Source organism: Hemiscyllium ocellatum, chromosome 1 (assembly GCF_020745735.1).
Source record: "Hemiscyllium ocellatum isolate sHemOce1 chromosome 1, sHemOce1.pat.X.cur, whole genome shotgun sequence".
Taxonomy (NCBI): Eukaryota; Metazoa; Chordata; class Chondrichthyes; order Orectolobiformes; family Hemiscylliidae; genus Hemiscyllium; species Hemiscyllium ocellatum.
The window spans coordinates 130,569,113-130,585,078 of NC_083401.1; the positions used below are offsets into that span (position 1 = coordinate 130,569,113).

General features: G+C 47.4%; 1 protein-coding gene across 4 annotated transcripts in view; it reads left to right on the top strand.

Annotated features, from left to right (window-relative positions):
* Window positions 1–1,473: 1,473 nt before the first annotated feature.
* LOC132820061 (uncharacterized) overlaps window positions 1,474–15,966 on the top strand; it is a 115,493-nt gene continuing 101,000 nt past the window's right edge. Inside the window, exon 1 of one of the 4 annotated variants that reach the window (XM_060832003.1) lies at window positions 1,474–1,532. The gene's annotated coding sequence lies outside the window, so the exon portion shown is untranslated. The remainder of the gene's footprint in view (window positions 1,533–15,966) is intronic. The other 3 variants (XR_009645170.1, XM_060831990.1, XM_060831982.1) reach the window with 3 other exon arrangements.

Below are 15,966 nucleotides of genomic sequence, written 5' to 3' on the forward strand. Positions count from 1 at the left end.
GAAGTTAAAGTCCCCCATAACAACCACCCTGCTACCTTCACTCTTTTCCTGAATCATCCTCGCAATATTATCCTCTACTTCTCTAGGACTATTAGGAGGCCTGTAGAAAACACCTAACAGGGTGACCTCACCTTTCCTATTTCTAACCTCAGCCCAAACTACCTCAGATGGCAAGTCCTCTTCCATCGTCCATTCCACTGCTGTGATACTGTCTTTGACAAGTAATGCCACGCCTCCCCCTTTTTTACCCCCATGTCTGATCTTACTAAAACATTTGAACCCTGGAACGTGCAACAGCCATTCTTGTCCCTGTTCTACCCACGTCTCTGTAATGGCCACAACATCGAAGTCCCAGGTACCAACCCACGCTGCAAGTTCACCTACCTTATTCCTTATACTTCTGGCATTGAAGTATACACTTCAATGTATACACTCTTGCCTAATTGCATCGTAATTGCCTTTCCCCCAGCTGTAACTCTTACCCAGTGGTATACTCCTATCCCTTTCTATCACTAAAGTAAACATAACCGAATTGTGAATGCTATCACCAAAGTGCTCACTTACTTCCAAATCTAACACCTGGCTGGGCTCATTATCCAGTACCAAATCTAAAGTGGCTTCGCCCCTTATTGGCCTGTCTACATACTGTGTCAGGAAGCCCTCCTGCGCACACTGGACAAAAACTGACCCATCTATAGTACTCGTACTATAGTGTTCCCAGTCAATATTTGGAAAGTTGAAGTCCCCCATGACAACTATCCTGTCTCTCTCACTTCTATCGAGTATCATCTTTGCTAACCTTTCTTCTACATCTCTGAAACTATAGGGAGGCCTATAGAAAACTCCCAACAGGGTGACCTCTCCTTTCCTGTTTCTAACTTCAACCCATACTACCTGAGTTGACGAGTCCCCAAACATCCTTTCTGCAACTGTAATACTGTCCTTGACCAACAATGCCACACCTCCCCCTCTTTTACCATCTTCTCTATTCTTACTGAAACATCTAAATCCTGGAACCAACAACAGCCATTCCTGTCCCTGCTCTAACCATGTCTCCGAAATGGCCACAACATCAAAGTCCCAGGTACTAACCCATGCTGCAAGTTCAGCCACCTTATTCGGGATGCTCCTGGCGTTGAAGTAGACACACTTCAATACAACTTCTTGCTTGCCGGTGCCATTTGCATCCCTGAAACGTGATTTTGGACCTCCCTACTCTCAACCTTTTCAGATTGTAAATGCAGCAAGAAATGCTGTGACATTTACAGAACACTGTGCCCCAACATGCTCACTCCCTTGTCTGATCACTGCCAACAAGTATGAAAAGCTGCCTTGCTTTGTGTCTGCAGCAAAAAAAGACAGATGACCGTGAGACATGAATCTCTGGCTGAGTGACAAAGCACAAAAAGGCAAGACAAAACAGAGGTGCTGTGAGTGTCCAAATAGGTGCAAACCCATGGAGCACTAAGACAGCAAGCGAGGATCGCTGAGATGCAAGCTGGTGAAATCCATCCATGAGGGTGCCTGCTCCTGTGAGTAAAGTTTCCTGGTAGCAGCATTTCAATGAAAGGTGCCAGTGTGCTCTAAGTGCAGCATTTACTTGCAGAACTGTATGGTAAGTAGATTGGAATTGGGCCATGAGGGTGCAGTGAGGCAGCTGTCTGTAGACAGGTGATACAGAGACTCAGGGCCCATGGAGAGTGCTGTGAGAATTTGCTCACTGCTGACCAAGATGGAGGCCCAGAAGAATAAATGGTGTGCTGGGGTTGGCAGATAACTGCTCTGACATTCATGTGGGAACTGTCACCCGCCTGCTTTCTAACAAGTGGACGGGCGAATCTGAAATTGCAAATAAATCAGGAAATTTTAGATAATAATGACATGTTAATGCATGCAACTGGTTGCATAGGCCTCTCACCCGTTCATTAGTGAGATACCCATCTCATTATTCAATAGTTGGTTGGGGAATCGGACTTCTTTCTCTCGAATGTCCTTACTGCCAACATCACTACTTCTTCCCATCATTTTGTGAATGCCCTGTTGTTCGGGGCTAGGAAGATTCTGACCATAGTGTCTGGGCTAGTGTTAAGCAAGTAAGTTGCACAGGGCAAATTGCAATGGAGCAGCATGCCATGCTTCAAGTGATCCCTGGGTAAGATGAAGTGAGACCATTATACCCACAGGTCACGCGTTATGATATATTGGTAACATCATAAGTATGTTTCTTCAAGATATACAAGCATGCTGATCAGGAGACACAACACTAAAGGAATCAATATCAGCTTTCACCAGCTCCTAGTAAGATATCAATAGCCTATTCAGTCATGTCAGCAAACTATTACCATAATTGTGGCCATTGCCTGGATCACAATAGATGACATTTAGCTTGCAAAAATCTTTGTGGATTTATGCTGTCCTTCTCAGTTGGAATCATTTAATAATACAACCTGAATTATATCGGGGAAAGTGAGGACTGCAGATGCTGGAGGTCAGAGACAAGTGTGGTGCTAGAAAAGCACAGCAGATCAGGCAGCATCTGAGGAGCAGGAGAGTCAACATTTTGGGCATAAGCCCTTTCTGCTTCTTAGACGCTGCCTGACCTGCTGTGCTTTTCCAGCACCACACTTTTTTTTGAATTAGAACTGTAGAGTCAGCGTAACCATTTAACTGTCTTCTTCCTCTCTCAGTTGTTAATTGTGTTTCTGCAGACAGACCCAATCATTTTAACTGATTCACATTTCCATTCAATCTTCCCAAATTGTTCCGGGATCTTACCTTTCATTTCTGAAAATATCTAAATGCATGCTGCATGTGATTCCCAATCATCGTGGCCTTTTATTTCTCACCGAATACACAATCAAATCAATACAAACATCTTTTGACATATCAGTGGTTAATTTTTTGTCTGAACAAGCGTTAATGAAGTGCAGTACTCCAAATGTGTGACGCAAGAAATGCTGATAAATCCCAAAATGTTGGGTGCTTCAACAATGCTTCCATAGCATAAAACACCCTGGAGAAACTGTGCAGAACTCTCCAGAATATTGCTGGGACCCACTGCATCCTGCATCACCCCCATATATTGAAGGCACAGCTCTTGTCAACTGGCACATGGTGAGGAGCTGAGGAAGAGAAGGATGAACAGAGAAAGCAATAATCACAACCCCTATCTGGCTGGCATTCAGTCTCCAACTTGACTTAGTGCTTTTTCGGAGCATTAAGCCTATCCAGAATGGAGTGGTCATCAACTTTATAATAATACTTGTAAATGCAACCAACTATGCAGCCTCTAGAGGTCAGTGTCTTAGCTTTTCCTGCAGCATGGGCAGAAGTGCTGCAGTGGGGACTCTGGCAGAGGTTGGGAGATCATACTTTTCTTTTAATTTCAAAAATATACTTGATTCATAAAATATTTTGATCTGTACAATTGGTCATGCCATACATACGTAAACATTCCATTTCGTAACATACAGAGATCGAGTAATCATTCGTGTATATATAGGTCTGTACGTTTATTATCCATATCCTTAGCTGAGGTGTCAGCGGACTGATGCCAATACAGGCTCTGACCAAGATCATTGTGGCTCGATCCCGATTTCATAGTCGCACGCCTTCATAATAGTGCGTTAGTCTGAGCCCAGTTGTGAGAGCTTTCTACAACCAGCAGCAGGAAACAGGATTTCTTTAAACCCATGGAGAGCCTGTAAGAGGGTGGGGAAGAGAGAGCAGAAAGCTGGGAGATGGGGACAGCGAAGAAGGCTGAGCAGAACTTGCCAATGCAAGGTTTATTTACTGTTCTCTTTATGATTGAACAGTGCCTTATTTGTTGCTGGCAGTTGCCTGAGACGTCATGGAGAATGAAGTTTAAGGCAATGACACCACTTTTGCAGCTCTTGTGCCATCTAGTGGTTGTGTGGTCAACACACACAATAATTTGATTATTCTGAAGGTTAATATTATCTCTTTTTACACATAAAATGTTTCTGATAACCACCTACTGCATTCCTTCATCTGGAGAATTAGTACCCCTGCAGTTACATCACACTGTAAATTTTTGCTATAAATTCTGTGTGTTAGGATTGAGCCCTCCACTACCACCTGATAGTCGCTCCGAAAGCTAGTGTGCTTCCAATTAAACCTGTTGGATTATAACCTGGTGTTGTGTGATTTTTAACCTTGGGTAAAAGGAAACACCATAAAATTTAAAACATACTTCTGAGCACATGAAATGTCATAACATTCAAGGCTATGGACCAAGTTCTGGTGTAGATTTAGAGTAGTTTAAGTAGGCTTGGGTGCAGACTCCATATGCTGAAAGCCCTCTTCTATACTGTATGATTCTATGGTTCTATGACATCTGTGATGCTGGGGACCACTGGAAGAGGTCAAGTCTTGACTAAATGGTGAGACAGCAATTCTCATCAAAATCTCTCAACTTTGCCACTAATCCACAGATGTTGTATCACTGCTGGCTTGCTCACCTCACCCTGGAGAATTGAGGACCACTCTACTGTTGAATACAAAATCCTGGTAACTCTCAGGGATTTGTTGTGCTTTATCTATCCTCTCAGGAACACCCTTACAGGGCTTCATAACTGCAATCATAGCTGTGACTCTCAGAATGACTTCCATTACCTGCACCGGATGTAAGTGCCCTGAAAAATCTCATTGATTTTTTCCCAGGGTTTTCCAGCAGTTGTCCTGGAAATGTCTGAGGTGGTTAAGTTTCTTGGACTCCATTTCATCTCAGCATTAACTTTACTGTCCTGAAAAGGCTCCCAGCATTTTGTACCATGGGTGCTCAGTTCATATCACTCTCTCCAACTTTATCCCTGGTTGGGAAGACTAGGGAAGGGTTTCTTTTAATGCAGGGGCTTGTGAATTTATCCCATAGTCATCAGCCAGTGTAAGTGCCTGCTCAGGTCCAGTCACTCTCTGGATTGAGGTGATTATAGTGGATATAGCTGTTAGCATTAACGTAGCTGACCAGTCAATTTCATGACTCTTTGGTTTTGATACATTAGTTGTCATCTCTTCATCTAAGTCATACATTATAGATAATAAATGGCTGAGGTTGCAGCACTGGTCTCTCTTATCCTTCTTATCTTCTATTGTGACAATAAATCATATCAATAAATCAGTTAAGCAATCCTCTATGTTAATAGACAAACTTTAACACCAGAGGTTCTTGTCTAATTAAATAACCTAATGTGTGGAACTCATCAAACATTTTCTGAAAATCCAAATATATTACATCCCCTTATTGGTATGGATTGAGGATTGGCTGTCTGACAGAAGGCAGGGAGTAGGGATAAAAGGTTCTTTTTCGGAATGGCAGCTGGTGACAAGCGGTGTCCCGCAGGGTTCAGTGTTGGGGCCGCAGCTGTTCACTTTATGTGTTAGTGACCTGGATGAAGGGACTGGGGGCATTCTGGCGAAGTTTGCCGATGATTCGAAGAGGCAGGTAGTACTGAGGAGATGGAGAGGCTGCAGAAAGATCTAGACAGTTTAGGAGATGGTCCAGGAAATGGCTGATGAAATTCAACGTGAGCAAATGTGAGGTCTTACACTTTGGATAAAAGAATACAGGCATAGACTATTTTCTAAACCGGTGAGAAAATTTCTAAAGCCCAAATACAAAGGGATCTGGGAGTGCTAGTCTGGGATTCCCTGAAGGTTGAGTTGCAGGTTGAGTCTGTGATTAAGAAAGCAAATGTAATGTTGTCATTTATCTCAAGAGGGTTGGAATATAAAAGCAGCGATGTGCTACTGAGACTTTATAAAGCTCTAGTTGGGCCCCATTTAGAATACTGTGTCCAGTTTTGGGCCCCACACCTCAGGAAGGACATACTGGCACTGGTGCATGTCCAGCAGAGATTCACACGGAGGATCCCTGGAATGGTAGGCCTAACATATGACAAATGGCTGAGGATCCTGGGATTGTGTTCATTAGAGTTTAGAAGGTTGAGGGGAGATCTAATAGAAACTTACAAGATAATGCATGGCTTAGAAAGGGTGGACCCTGGGAATGTGTTTCCGATAGGTGGGGAGACTAGGACCCGCGGGCACAGCTTTAGAATTAGAGGGGCTCAATTTAGAATGGAAATGAGGAGACATTTCTTCAGCCAGAGAGTGGTGGGGCCTCCCGCCTGTGGAATTCATCGCCACAGAGTGCAGTGGAGGCTGGGGCATTAAATGTCTTCCAGGCAGAGATTGATAAATTTTTGATCTCACAAGGAATTAAGGCGACAGGGAGAGTGCGGGTAAGTGGAGTTGAAATGCCCATCAGCAGTGATTAAATGGCGGAGTGGACTTGATGGGCCGAATGGCCATACTTCCATTCGTGTGTTCTTATGGTTTATGGTCTTATTTGCCTTTATCTATCATGCTGGTTACCACCTCAAAGACTTCTGGCAGGTTTTTAAGGTATGATTTCCCCTATGTGAAGCCAGGCTGACTTTGCAGAGTATTTCTAAATGCTCTGCTATGGCATCCTTTATAACAGACTCGGAAAACTTTTCAATGTTAAACTAACTAGCCGACAGTTACCTGCTTATTTTGTTTCCTTCACTTTTTAAATAAAAGTCAGTGCTTTTTCTGTCATTGTCTCTGATCACTACTGGTTCTGTCACACACTCTGGGTCAGTGTTTGTCCTGTCTCTGTCTCTGTCACTCTCTCTCTGGGTCAGTGTTTGTCCTGTCTCTCTCTCTCTAGGTCAGTGCTTGACCTGTCACTTTCTCTCTGGGTCGGTGTTTGTCCTGTCACTCCGTCTCTGTCTCTGTCTCTGTCTCTCTCTCTCTCTCTAGGCCGGATTTTGTCCTGTCACTCTCTCACTCTCTCTCTGGGTCAGTGTTTGTCCTGTGTGTATGTCTCTCTCTCTGGGTCAGTGTTTGTCCTGTCACTCTCTATCTGGGCCAGTGTTTGTCCTGTCACTCTCTATCTGGGTCAGTTCTTTTCCTGTCACTCTGTCTCTGGGTCAGTGTTTGTCCTGTCACACTCTCTCTCTCTCTCTCTGGGTCAGTGTTTGGCCTGTCACTCTCTCTCTCTCTCTGGGTCAGCGTTTGTCTTGTGTGTGTCTCTCTCTGGGTCAGTGCTTGTCCTGTCACTCTCTCTCTCTATCTCTGGGTCAGTGCTTGTCCTGTTACTCTCTCTCTGGGTCAGTGTTTGTCCTGTCACTCTCTATCTCTCTCTCTCTCTCACTCTCTCTGGGTCAGTGCCTGTCCTGTCTCTCACTCTCTCTCTCTCTCTCTCTGGGTCAGTATTTGTCCTGTCGCTCTCTCTCTGGGTCTGTGCTTGTTCTGTCAACCCTCTCTCTCTGGGTCAGTGTTTGTCCTGTCACTCTCTCTGGGTCAGTGCTTGTTCTGTCAACTCTCTCTCTGGGTCAGTGTTTGTCCTGTGTGTGTCTCTCCCTCTGGGTCAGTGTTTGTCCTTTATCTCTCTCTCTCCCTCTGGGTCAGTGTTTGTCATGTCACTCTCTTTCTCTGTGTCAGTGTTTGTCCTCTCTCTCTCTCTCTCTCACTCTCTCTCACTCTCTCTCTCTCACTCTCTCTCTCATTTGGTGTTTGTCCTGTCACTCTCTCTCTCTATCTCTGGGTCAGTGTTTGTCCTGTCTCTCTCTCTCTCTCTCTCTCTCTCTCTGGGTAAGTGTTTGTCCTGTCAAACTCTCTCTCGGGTCAGTATTTGTCCTGTCACACTCTCTCTCTCTCTCTCTCTCCCTCTACTCTCTCTCTCTGGGTCAGTGCCTGTCCTGTCTCTCGCACTCTGGGTCAATGCTTGTCCTGTCACTCTTTCTTTCTCTCTCTCTTTCAATCTCTGGGTCAGTGTTTGTCCTGTCGTTCTCTTTCTGGGTCAGTGCTTGTTCTTAATCTCTCTCTCTCTCTCTATCTCTGGGTCAGTGTTTATCCCGTCGATCACTCTCTCTCTGGGTCAGTGTTTGTCCTGTCAAACTCTCTCGGTCAGTGTTTGTCCTGTCTGTCTGTCTGTCTCTGTCTCTCTCTCTCTCTGGGTCAGTGCCTGTCCTGTCACACTCTCTCTCTCTCTCTCTGGGTCAGTGTTTGTCCTGTGTGTGTGTCTCTCTCTCTGGGTTAGTGCTTGTTCTGTCGCTCACTCTCTCTCTGGGTCAGCGCCTGACCTGTCTCTCTCTCTCTCTCTCTCATGACACTGTCTCTCTCTCTAGGTCAGTGTTTGTCCTGTGTGTGTGTCTCTCTCTCTGGGCCAGTGTTTGTCCTGTGTGTGTGTCTCTCTCTCTGGGTCAGTGTTTGTCCTGTGTGTGTGTCTCTCTCTCTGGGTCAGTGTTTGTCCTGTGTGTGTGTCTCTCTCTGGGCCAGTGTTTGTCCTGTCACTCTCTATCTGGGTCAGTTCTTTTCCTGTCACTCTGTCTCTGGGTCAGTGTTTGTCCTGTCACTCTCTATCTGGGTCAGTTCTTTTCCTGTCACTCTGTCTCTGGGTCAGTGTTTGTCCTGTCACTCTCTCTCTCTCTGGGTCAGCGTTTGTCTTGTGTGTCTCTCTCTCTCTGGGTCATTTTTTATCCTGTTACTCTCTCTCTGGGTCAGTGTTTGTCCTGTCACTCTCTAACTGGGTCAGTTCTTTTCATGCCACTCTGTCTCTGGGTCAGTGTTTGTCCTGTCACTCTCTATCTGGGTCAGTTCTTTTCCTGCCACTCTGTCTCTGGGTCAGTGTTTGTCCTGTCTCTCTCTCTCTCTCTGGGGCAGTGTTTGTCCTGTCACTTTCTATCTGGGTCAGTTCTTTTCCTGTCACTCTGTCTCTGGGTCAGTGTTTGTCCTGTCACTATCTCTCTCTCTCTCTCTCTGGGTCAGCGTTTGTCTTGTGTGTGTCTCTCTCTGGGTCAGTGCTTGTCCTGTCACACTCTCTCTCTCTCTCTCTGGGTCAGTGCTTGTCCTGTTACTCTCTCTCTGGGTCAGTGTTTGTCCTGTCACTCTCTATCTCTCTCTCTCTCTCACTTTCTCTGGGTCAGTGCCTGTCCTGTCTCTCACTCTCTCTCTATCTCTCTCTGGGTCAGTATTTGTCCTGTCGCTCTCTCTCTGGGTCTGTGCTTGTTCTGTCAACCCTCTCTCTCTGGGTCAGTGTTTGTCCTGTCACTCTCTCTGGGTCTGTGCTTGTTCTGTCAACCCTCTCTCTCTGGGTCAGTGTTTGTCCTGTGTGTGTCTCTCTCTCTGGGTCAGTGTTTCTCCTTTATCTCTCTCTCTCTCTCTCTCTCTCTCTGGGTCAGTGTTTGTCATGTCACTCTCTTTCTCTGTGTCAGTGTTTGTCCTCTCTCTCTCTCTCTCTCTCTCTCTCCCTCATTTGGTGTTTGTCCTGTCACTCTCTCTCTCTATCTCTGGGTCAGTGTTTGTCCTGTCTCTCTCTCTCTCTCTCTCTCTCTCTCTCTCTGGGTCTGTGCCTGTCCTGTCTCTCTCACTCTGGGTCAATGCTTGTCCTGTCACTCTTTCTTTCTCTCTCTCTTTCAATCTCTGGGTCAGTGTTTGTCCTGTCGTTCTCTTTCTGGGTCAGTGCTTGTTCTTAATCTCTCTCTCTCTCTCTCTATCTCTGGGTCAGTGTTTATCCCGTCGATCACTCTCTCTCTGGGTCAGTGTTTGTCCTGTCAAACTCTCTCGGTCAGTGTTTGTCCTGTCTGTCTGTCTGTCTGTCTGTCTCTGTCTCTCTCTCTCTCTGGGTCAGTGCCTGTCCTGTCACACTCTCTCTCTCTGGGTCAGTGTTTGTCCTGTGTGTGTGTCTCTCTCTCTGGGTTAGTGTTTGTTCTGTCGCTCACTCTCTCTCTGGGTCAGCGCCTGACCTGTCTCTCTCTCTCTCTCTCTCTCTCATGACACTGTCTCTCTTTCTAGGTCAGTGTTTGTCCTGTGTGTGTGTCTCTCTCTCTGGGCCAGTGTTTGTCCTGTCACTCTCTATCTGGGTCAGTTCTTTTCCTGTCACTCTGTCTCTGGGTCAGTGTTTATCCTGTCACTCTCTCTCTCCCTCTCTCTCTCTCTCTGGGTCAGTGTTTGGCCTGTCACTCTCTATCTGGGTCAGTTCTTTTCCTGTCACTCTGTCTCTGGGTCAGTGTTTGTCCTGTCACTCTCTCTCTCCCTCTCTCTCTCTCTCTGGGTCAGCGTTTGTCTTGTGTGTGTCTCTCTCTCTGGGTCATTTTTTATCCTGTTACTCTCTCTCTGGGTCAGTGTTCGTCCAATCACTCTCTCTCTCTGGGTCAGTGTTTGTCCTGTCACTCTCTAACTGGGTCAGTTCTTTTCCTGCCACTCTGTCTCTGGGTCAGTGTTTGTCCTGTCTCTCTCTCTCTCTCTGGGGCAGTGTTTGTCCTGTCACTTTCTATCTGGGTCAGTTCTTTTCCTGTCACTCTGTCTCTGGGTCAGTGTTTGTCCTGTCACTCTCTCTCTCTCTCTCTCTCTGGGTCAGCGTTTGTCTTGTGTGTGTCTCTCTCTGGGTCAGTGCTTGTCCTGTCACTCTCTCTCTCTCTGGGTCAGTGCTTGACCTGTCACTCTCTCTGGGTCAGTGCTTGTCCTGTCACTCTCTCTCTCTCTCTCTGGGTCAGTGCTTGTCCTGTTACTCTCTCTCTGGGTCAGTGTTTGTCCTGTCACTCTCTATCTCTCTCTCTCTCTCACTCTCTCTGGGTCAGTGCCTGTCCTGTCTCTCACTCACTCTCTCTCTCTCTCTCTCTCTGGGTCAGTATTTGTCCTGTCGCTCTCTCTCTGGGTCTGTGCTTGTTCTGTCAACCCTCTCTCTCTGGGTCAGTGTTTGTCCTGTCACTCTCTCTGGGTCTGTGCTTGTTCTGTCAACCCTCTCTCTCTGGGTCAGTGTTTGTCCTGTCACTCTCTCTGGGTCAGTGCTTGTTCTGTCAACTCTCTCTCTGGGTCAGTGTTTGTCCTGTGTGTGTCTCTCTCTCTGGGTCAGTGTTTGTCCTTTATCTCTCTCTCTCTCTCTATCTGGGTCAGTGTTTGTCCTGTCACTCTCTATCTGGGTCAGTTCTTTTCCTGTCACTCTGTCTCTGGGTCAGTGTTTGTCCTGTCACTCTCTCTCTATCTGGGTCAGCGTTTGTCCTGTCACTCTCTCTCTCTCTCTGGGTCAGCGTTTGTCTTGTGTGTGTCTCTCTCTGGGTCACTGCTTGTCCTGTCACTCTCTCTCTCTCTCTCTCTCTCTGGGTCAGTGCTTGTCCTGTGTGTGTGTCTCTCTATCTGGGCCAGTGTTTGTCCTGTCACTCTCTATCTGGGTCAGTTCTTTTCCTGTCACTCTGTCTCTGGGTCAGTGTTTATCCTGTTACTCTCTCTCTGGGTCAGTGTTTGGCCTGTCACTCTCTATCTGGGTCAGTTCTTTTCCTGTCACTCTGTCTCTGGGTCAGTGTTTGTCCTGTCACTCTCTCTCTCTCTCTCTGGGTCAGCGTTTGTCTTGTGTGTCTCTCTCTCTGGGTCATTTTTTATCCTGTTACTCTCTCTCTGGGTCAGTGTTCGTCCAATCACTCTCTCTCTGGGTCAGTGTTTGTCCTGTCACTCTCTAACTGGGTCAGTTCTTTTCATGCCACTCTGTCTCTGGGTCAGTGTTTGTCCTGTCACTCTCTAACTGGGTCAGTTCTTTTCCTGCCACTCTGTCTCTGGGTCAGTGTTTGTCCTGTCTCTCTCACACTCTCTGGGGCAGTGTTTGTCCTGTCACTTTCTATCTGGGTCAGTTCTTTTCCTGTCACTCTGTCTCTGGGTCAGTGTTTGTCCTGTCACTCTCTATCTGGGTCAGTTCTTTTCCTGTCACTCTGTCTCTGGGTCAGTGTTTGTCCTGTCACTCTCTCTCTCTCTCTGGGTCAGCGTTTGTCTTGTGTGTGTCTCTCTCTGGGTCAGTGCTTGTCCTGTCACTCTCTCTCTCTATCTCTGGGTCAGTGCTTGTCCTGTTACTCTCTCTCTGGGTCAGTGTTTGTCCTGTCACTCTCTATCTGGGTCAGTTCTTTTCCTGTCACTCTGTCTCTGGGTCAGTGTTTGTCCTGTCACTCTCTCTCTCTCTCTCTGGGTCAGCGTTTGTCTTGTGTGTGTCTCTCTCTGGGTCAGTGCTTGACCTGTCACTCTCTCTCTCTCTGGGTCAGTGTTTGTCCTGTCTCTCTCTCTCTCTCTCTCTCTCTCTCTCGGTCAGTGCTTGTCCTGTCTCTCTCTCGGTCAGTGTTTGACCTGTCACTCTCTCTCTCTCCCTTGGTCAGTGCTTGTCCTGTCACTCTCTCCCTTGGTCAGTGTTTGTCCTGTCACTCTCTCTCTCTCCCTTGGTCAGTGTTTGTCCTATCACTCTCTCCCTTGGTCAGTGTTTGTCCTGTCACTCTCTGATCATTGCTTGTTCTGTCAAATCTCTCTCTGGGTTAGTGTTTGTCCTGTCACTTACTCTCTCTCTGGGACAGTGTTTGTTCTATCACTCTCTTTCTCTGGGTCAGTGTTTGTCTTTAATCTCTCTCTCTCTCTCTCTCTCTCTCTCTCTCTCTCACTGGGTCAGTGTTGTCCTGTCTGTCTGTCTGTCTCTCTCTCTCTCTCTGGGTCAGTGTTTGTCCTGTCCCTCTCTCTCTCTCTTTAGCTCTGGGTCAGTGCTTGTCCTGTCACTCTCTCTCTTTCTCTGGGTCAGTGTTTGTCCTTAATCTCTCTCTCTCTCTCTCTCTGTCACTGGGTCAGTGTTGTCCTGTCTGTCTCACTCTCTCTCTCTGGGTCAGTGTTTGTCCTGTCTGTCTGTCTGTCTCTCTCTCTCTTTCTCTGGGTCAGTGTTTGTCCTGTCTCTCTCTCTCTGGGTCAGTGTTTGTCCTGTCCCTCTCTCTTTCTCTTTAGCTCTGGGTCAGTGCTTGTCCTGTCACTCTCTTTCTCTGGGTCAGTGTTTGTCCTTAATCTCTCTCTCTCTCTCTCTCTCTCTCTCTCTCTCTCTGTCACTGGGTCAGTGTTGTCCTGTCTGTCTCACTCTCTCTCTCTGGGTCAGTGTTTGTCCTGTCTGTCTGTCTGTCTCTCTCTTTCTCTGGGTCAGTGCTTGTCCTGTCACTCTCTCCCTCTCCCTTGGTCAGTGTTTGTCCTATCACTCTCTCTCTGGCTCAGTGTTTGTCCTGTCACTCTCTGATCATTGCTTGTTCTGTCAAATCTCTCTCTGGGTTAGTGTTTGTCCTGTCACTTACTCTCTCTCTGGGACAGTGTTTGTTCTATCACTCTCTTTCTCTGGGTCAGTGTTTGTCCTTAATCTCTCTCTCTCTCTCTCTCTCTCTCTCTCTCTGTCACTGGGTCAGTGTTGTCCTGTCTGTCTCACTCTCTCTCTCTGGGTCAGTGTTTGTCCTGTCTGTCTGTCTCTCTCTCTCTTTCTCTGGGTCAGTGCTTGTCCTGTCACTCTCTCCCTCTCCCTTGGTCAGTGTTTGTCCTATCACTCTCTCTCTGGCTCAGTGTTTGTCCTGTCACTCTCTGATCATTGCTTGTTCTGTCAAATCTCTCTCTGGGTTAGTGTTTGTCCTGTCACTTACTCTCTCTCTGGGACAGTGTTTGTTCTATCACTCTCTTTCTCTGGGTCAGTGTTTGTCCTTAATCTCTCTCTCTCTCTCTCTCTCTCTCTGTCACTGGGTCAGTGTTGTCCTGTCTGTCTCACTCTCTCTCTCTGGGTCAGTGTTGTCCTGTCTGTCTGTCTCTCTCTCTCTTTCTCTGGGTCAGTGTTTGTCCTGTCTCTCTCTCTCTGGGTCAGTGCTTGTCCTGTCACACTCTCTCTCTCTCTCTCTCTCTCTCTCTCTCTCTCTCTCTCTCTCTCTCTCACAGTCAGTGTTTGTCCTGTCCCTCTCTCTCTCTCAGTCAGTGTTTGTCCTGTCCCCCTCTCTCTCTCTTTAGCTCTGGGTCAGTGCTTGTCCTGTCACTCTCTTTCTCTGGGTCAGTGTTTGTCCTTAATCTCTCTCTCTCTCTCTCTCTGAGTCAGCGTTTGTCTAGTGTGTCTCTCTCTCTGGGTCAGTGTTTGTCCTGTCTCTCTCTCACTCTCTCTCTGAGTCAGTGTTTGTCTTGTCACTCTCTCTCTCTTGGTCAGTGTTTGTCTTGTCAATCTCTCTCTGGGTCAGTGTTGTCCTGTCTGTTTCACTCTCTCTCTCTCACACACACACTCTCTCTCTCTGGGTCAGTGTTGTCCTGTCTGTCTGTCTGTGTGTGTCTCTCTCTCTCTCTCTCTCTCTCTCTCTCTCGGTCAGTGTTTGTCCTATCACTCTCCCTCTGGGTCAGTGCTTGTCCTGTCTCTCTCTCGCTCTCTCTAGCTCTGGGTCAGTGCTTGCCCTGTTACTCTCTCTCTGGGTCAGTGCTTCTCCTGTCACTCTCTCCCTCTCCCTTGGTCAGTGTTTGTCCTGTCACTCACTCTCTCTGGGTCAGTGTTTGTTATGTCTCACTCTCTCTCTGGGTCAGTGTTTGTTATGTCTCACTCTCTCTCTGGGTCAGTGTTTGTCCTGTCACTCACTCTCTGGGTCAGTGTTTGTCCTGTCTCTCTCTCTCTGGGTCAGTTTTGTCCTGTCTCTCTCTCTTTGGGTCAGTGTTTGTCCTGTCACTCTCTCTCTGGGTCAGTGTTTGTCCTGTCAAACTCTCTCTCGGGTCAGTGTTTGTCCTGTCTGTCAGTCTGTCTCAGTCTCTCTCTCTCTCTCTGGGTCAGTGCCTGTCCTGTCTCTCTCCCTCTGGGTCAGTTTTTGTCATGTCACTGTCTCTCTCTCTAGGTCAGTGTTTGTCCTGTGTCTCTCCCTCTATGGGTCAGTGTTTGTCCTGTGTCTCTCACTCTCTGGGTCAGTGTTTGTCCTTTATCTCTCTCTCTCTCTCTCTTGGTCAGTGCATGTCCTGTCACACTCTCTCTCTCTCTCTGGGTCAGTGTTTGTCCTGTCTCTGTCTCTGGGTCAGTGTTTGTCCTGTCACTTACTCGCTGGGTCAGTGTTTTCCTGTCACTCTCTCTCTCTCTCTCTCTCTCTCTCTCTCTCTCTCTCTCTGGGTCAGTGTTTGTCCTGTCACTTACTCGCTGGGTCAGTGTTTTCCTGTCACTCTCTCTCTCTCTCTCTCTGGGTCAGTGTTTGTCTTGTCACTCTCTCTCTGGGTCAGTATTGTCCTGTCTGTCTCACACTCTCTCTCTCTTTCTCTGGGTCAGTGCTTGTCCTGTCACTCTCTCTCTCTCTCACACAGACACACTCTCTCTCTCTCTCTCTCTCGGTCAGTGCTTGTCCTGTCACACTCTCTCTCTCTAGCTCTGGGCCAGTGCTTGTCCTGTTACTCTCTCTCTGGGTCAGTGCTTCTCCTGTCACTCTCTCTCTCTCTCTCCCTTGGTCAGTGTTTGTCCTATCACTCTCTCTCTGGCTCAGTGTTTGTCCTGTCACTCTCTGATCAGTGCCTGTCCTGTCACTCTCTGATCAGTGCCTGTCCTGTCACTCTCTCTCTCTGGGTCAGTGTTTGTCATGTCACTCTCTCTCTCTCTGGGTCAGCGTTTGTCTTGTGTGTGTCTCTCTCTGGGTCAGTGCTTGACCTGTCATTCTCTCTCTCTCTGGGTCAGTGTTTACCTCTCTCTCTCTCTCTCTCTCTCTGGGTCAGTGCTTGTCCTGTCACTCTCTCTCTCTATCTCTGGGTCAGTGTTTGTCTTGTGTGTGTGTCTCTCTCTGGGTCAGTGCTTGACCTGTCACTCTCTCTGGGTCAGTGCTTGTCCTGTCACTCTCTCTCTATCTCTGGGTCAGTGCTTGTCCTGTTACTCTCTCTCTGGGTCAGTGTTTGTCCTGTCACTCTCTCTTGGGGTCAGTGTTTGTCCTGTCACTCTCTCTCTGGGTCAGTGTTTGTCCTGTCACTCTCTATCTAGGTCAGTTCCTTTCCTGTCACTCTGCCTCTGGGTCAGTGTTTGTCCAGTCTCTCTCTCTCTCTCTCTGGGTCAGTGTTTGTCCTGTCTCTCTCTCTCTGGGTCAGTGCTTGTCCTGTCACACTCTCTCTCTCTCTTTAGCTCTGGGTCAGTGCTTGTCCTGTCACTCTCTATCTGTG